Raw genomic sequence first — 5,740 nt, forward strand, 5'->3', positions numbered from 1 at the left:
CAAACCATACAGGTAAGGATTCAGCTTAATTATGTTACATAATTCAGGCAAGTACATTGAAAGCTAATTCTAACATAGCTGAATAATTAAATGACTTATCTTTAGTACTTTAAACAAGAAAGTGAAACGTTCAGCCTGTGATTTTATTTTGATGTTTTGAGTATGGAAAAAGAAACCCATTTTAACCACAGAATTTACATAATTAGACACACTGGTCAAAATATCCTAAGGGAATCCCTAAGTAGTAATAGAAGATAGCCTTTGAGGTAAAACAAAATTTGTTCTCAAAAATCATATTTATTTTTAAGATTTTTTTTCATTTATTCATTTGAGAGAGAGAGCCAGAGAGAACTCAAGCAGAGGGGGAGGCAGAGGAGAGGAACAAGGAGAATTCCCACTGAGTTGGGATCCAGATATGGGGCTCAGTCCCAGGACCTGGAGAATCATGACCTGAACCAAGGGAAGATGCTTAGATAATTTAGCCACCTAGGCAACCCATCTCAAAAATCATATTAAGATTTAAGATTTTTCTCTTTCTCTAAGTGTTATAAAACTAAAATATACAGGCAAGCTTATGTTTATTAGCTTTCAAACTACTGCGATATACTTCAGAAAATATTACATAAGTTTCTTAGGAAGCAGGAAAATAGTAGCTGGGTGACTTCCAGTAAAAGAATGATGCATAAGATTTTTCATGATAAATTTCCTAGAATTTCCTTTGTAGCCTGTTCTTCAAAACTAGCAGTCTCAATTTGTGGAGACTAAAGAGGTCACTAAGGATCAGTGATAGTAGTATACTGACAACAAGTTCACCTGTCTCAGGTCTTTATTCTTTGAAGCTAGGACTGGAATCAATATCCCCCCCGTCTATAGCATTAAATAACTCTTATGAGAAGTAGAAGTCATAGCTGAAGTCAAATGACTACAATTCTAATAAAGAAACTATACATGCATACTTTAAAAAAAAGCCATGTGTATTTTACATAAACAACTCTAGATTGTGTTCAGTATATAGGGTATGCTTGAGAATGCAAGAAGTGAAAATCAGTGTGGTCTAGAGCATTTAGTTAAAGCTTTCTTAAGTAGCATAATATGTAAACTATGCTTTACATAAGGGTGGAAAGGGTGTAGATATTGGGGAAAAAGCAACAGGAATGATGGCATGGACAAAATCAGTTTTTATGGAAATGGGTCTAATACCGGGAACAGGGATGAGAGAGGTGAAAATACATAGATATTTATTTCCTTGGATATCCCAAGAATTTCATTTAAAGATTAAAGTCCTATTCTTAAATCTTTGTGATTTTCATACAATTCCTAAGGTATAAATTTAAGATATCTGTTGTATGCTCTTTTCAAGCATTCATTCCACTGGAAGAGTATATGAAAACTTTTTGTTCAGTTAAAAAAAATGTGTATACATGAAAATTGATAAATCTTTGTGTCAGACATCATGTAAAATATCCCACCATATCTATTTTTGTGATGTTTCCTCATGAGTAGATTAGGTTAAATAATTCAGCTATCACAAGTGTGCTGTTTTAAGGTGAGGCCTATGAAATTAGCTTGCCTTGTTAACTGAAGCCATTTACTGATTACTTCATTAAGGTAGTACCATCACCATCTGCTCTACAATAAAGATAACATATTTCTGGGGCGCCTGGGTGGCTCAGTGGGTTAAGCCGCTGCCTTCGGCTCAGGTCATGATCCCAGGTCCTGGGTTTGAGCCCCACATCGGGCTTTCTGCTCAGCAGGGAGCCTGCTTCTTCCTCTCTCTCTGCCTGCCTCTCTGCCTACTTGTGATTTCTGTCAAATAAATAAATAAAATCTTTAAAAAAAAAAAGATAACATATTTCCTTCCTATGAAAATCTAATCTGTAGGGTGGTACCTGGACACCAAGTGAATTTCTTGTTCCCTAATAATTTTTCATTAACAGTTTTAGCATCCAATGATAATAATTTTTTGAATAAATTATTATCATTGGAAGCATAAAACTGGTGATTGTTTTTCTCCAAGTGCTCTCTGGCTGCATTCTGAGAAAGACATTTAAAAAAATTTTTTTTTGAACAGTTTTGGATTTATAGAAAATAATATAGTATAGAGAATTCCCATATCTGACACACCCATTTTCCTATGTGATTAATATCCTACATTGGTATGATACTTTTGTTATAATTAGTGAGCCCATATTGATACATTGTGATGAAGTGAAATTCATACTTGATTCAGACTTGCATAGTTTAATCTAGTGTCCTTCCATCCAGAATCCCATTCAGCATATCACTTTATATTTAGTCATCACGTCCCTTTAGACATTAGTTGTCTGCGATAGCTTTTCAACATTCCTTGTTTTTGAAGTCCTTGGTAAGTTTTGAGACGTTCTAATCAGACATTTTGTAGAAAGTCCCTCAACTGGGATCCTTCTGATGTTTTTCTCATGATTAGACTGAGGGGATAGCTTTTGAGGAGAAAGGGCCCGGGGGTAAATCACCATTTTCATTACATCCTGTCAGTGGAAACTACTGTCCTCATCACTTGTAACTCTTGATGTTGACCTTGACCACCTGGTTGAGGTAGTGTTGTTAGGTTCCTCTGCAGTGAAGCTGCTTTTTCTCCACCCCTCTCTTCCTGTGTTCTGTGTAAGGAAGTAACTATCCACAGTCCACACTTACAGAGAAGAAAGAAATGGACCACCTCCCTGGGGCAAAATATCTATATAAACTGGAATTCTTCTGAATGGAAGATTTATCTAGTCACCTCACTTATTTATATTTTCCATCCTCTATTTACATAAGTATGGGATCATGGATATTTATTTTATACTTCAATAAGATTACACAGTACTTTATTAATTTTGCTGCTCAAATCATAGGAGTTTTGGACACAGGGAGCTGTTTCCATTGGCTCCTTTGTCCCTTTGACATACACACATCATTGTGTATACAGGGTGGTTTTGTGTTTGTTTGTTATTTAGCTTTTGTGTTTTGTTGTTGTTGTTGTTGTTTTCTGGCATTTCAAGATGTTCCAGGCTCATCTTGCATATTTACCTCATGCCCTAGTCACTCTATCAGCTACTTCTACAAATAGATCTAATTCCTTTGCCTGGAAAATGATATTAAGAACCAAAATCTGGGGGGTTGAGTCAAAATGGCAGAGGAGTAGCATGTTGAGATGACATCAGGTAGCAAGAGATCAACTAGATAGTTTATCAAACCATTCTGAACACCTACAAATCCAAGAGGAGATTGAAGAGTAGAAGCAGCAATTCTAGAAACAGATAATCAACCACTTTCTGAAAGGCGGGACCTGCCAAGAAGTGAATCCAAAGCCACAGGAAGATAGACCATGAGGGAGTTGCTGTCTCCTGGCAAGTAGCAGAGCCATGGAGCACAAAATTAGAACTTTTTAAAGCCTGCTCCACTGATGGGCATCACATGAGAGGCTAAGCCGGGGTGAAGCCAACGTGGGGACATCATGTTCTCACGTCCCACGGGGTCAGAGAAGGATCAGGGGTGTCTGAGTGTCTCAGAGCTCACAGGTATTAGAGTGGGGAAGCCGGCTACAGAGACGAATCCTAGGAGTGAGCTCTCAACTCAGGGGTACTTTAAACTGTGGTCTATGGCATGATCAGGCCATTGCTCTGTGAACAGGGACTTCACAAGATCTGGGAAGTAGAAGAAGAGCAAAGCGATCTGCTGGGTTTGGAGACTCCAGGCTGGTAGTGTGCCAGAGACAGATGCTTGGTCACAGGCTAGGTGAGCTCGGTGTGCGGATGGAGGCTGGGGAAACTGGAGTGATTGAGTGTTTTTCTTCTAGGGCACACTGAGAAGGGGGGCCCTGAGCTCTCGGCTCTTCCAGGCCAGCTATGTGGAGGCCACCATTTCCATTCCCATCCTCCAGAACTCTTCGGAATGCGTTCAGGAAACAAAAGCTCCCGCAAGCAAACATGAGCATATTGCTTAGCTGGCCCCTGGTAAGGGTGGTGCAATTCCGCCTCAGGCAAAGACACTTCAGAATCACTAGAACAGGCCCCTCCCCCAGAAGATGAGCAAGAAATCAGGCCAAGACCAAGTTTACTTACCAAGGAGAAAAGCGGAATTCCAAAGGAGGAGAAAGCAAAGCATGGAATTCATAGCTTTCTCCCAATGATTCCTTAGTGTTTCAAAGTTAAATACTTTTTTTCATTTTTTTCTTATGCTTCTTTTTTTTAACTTTTACTCTTCCCTCTTTTAAAGTTTTTTCACTAGTTTATCTTAACAATACCTTTCATAAAAAAAAATCTTTTTGAACATTCATTTTTATAGTCATATATTATCCTTCATTGTATCTAATGTGTTTTGGTTTGGTTTGGTTTGGTTTTGTACGCATATAGGGTTTTTTCTTCTAAAAAAATTTGGAATACAACTTCTTCTAACAGATCAAAATATACCCTAAATCTGGCACACGGCTTTGTTCTAGTCTTGAGCCTGAGCAAATTCTCTCCACTTTCTTTTTCTTTATTCTCCCAACTAACTTATCAACTCCATTTTTAGAAATATTTTTTAAAAATTTTCAACTGTACAGTCATATTCCACCCCTTTCTTGTGTTTAACTTAATTTCATGTGTATAAGTGTGTGTGTGTGTGTGTGTGTGTGTGTGTATAGAGAGAGAGAGAGGGAGAGACAGAGATAGAAATATAGAAGTTTTTCATTCTTTAAAATATTAGAAGTTAATTTCTCCTAAGAGACCAAAATACTCCCAAAATAAAGTGGGTGACTCTGTTCTATTCACCGTCGAATATATATATTTTCTTTTTTATATTTCTTCTTTATTTTTTCTTTTTTAATTTTTTTTCTTAACTTCTTTTTACCCCCTTTCTACTACCTCATGATTTGGGGTCTCTTCTGATTTGGTTAAGGTACATTTTCCAGGGTCTTTCACAGGCTTTTAGTATTTTATTTGCTCCTTCATATATTCTTATCTGGATAAAATGACAAGGCAGAAAAAATCACCACAGAACAAAGAACAAGAGGAAGTACCTAAGGCTAAGAAACTGATCAATACAGACATTGGTAATATGTCAGATCTAGAGTTCAGAATGACAATTCTCAAGGTGCTAGCTGGGCTTGAAAAAGGCATGGGAGATATTAGAGAAACACTGTCTGGAGAAATAAAAGCCCTTTCTGGAGAAATAAAAGAACTAAACTCTATCCAAGATGAAATTTAAAAAGCTATTAAGGAGGTGCAATAAAAAACAAAGGCTCTTTCCATAGTTTGGCTATTGTAGACATTGCTGCTATAAACATTCGGGTGCATGTGCCCCTTCGGATCACTAAGTTTGTATCTTTAGGGTAAATACCCAGCAGTGCAATTGCAGGGTCATAGGGTAGTTCTATTTTCAACATTTTGAGGAACCTCCATGCTGTTTTCCAGAGTGGTTGCACCAGCTTGGATTCCCACCAACAGTGTAGGAGGGTTCCCCTTTCTCCGCATCCTCGCTAGCATCTGTCATTTCCTGACTTGTTAATTTTAGCCATTCTGACTGGTGTGAGGTGATATCTCATGGTGGTTTTGATTTGTATTTCCCTGATGCCGAGTGATATGGAGCACTTTTTCATGTGTCTGTTGGCCATCTGGATGTCTTCTTTGCAGAAATGTCTGTTCATGTCCTCTGCCCATTTCTTGATTGGATTCTTTGTTCTTTGGGTGTTGAGTTTGCTAAGTTCTTTATAGATTTTGGACACTAGCCCTTTATCTGA

The sequence above is a fragment of the Lutra lutra genome, chromosome 1 (genome assembly GCF_902655055.1).
Source record: "Lutra lutra chromosome 1, mLutLut1.2, whole genome shotgun sequence".
NCBI lineage: Eukaryota > Metazoa > Chordata > Mammalia > Carnivora > Mustelidae > Lutra > Lutra lutra.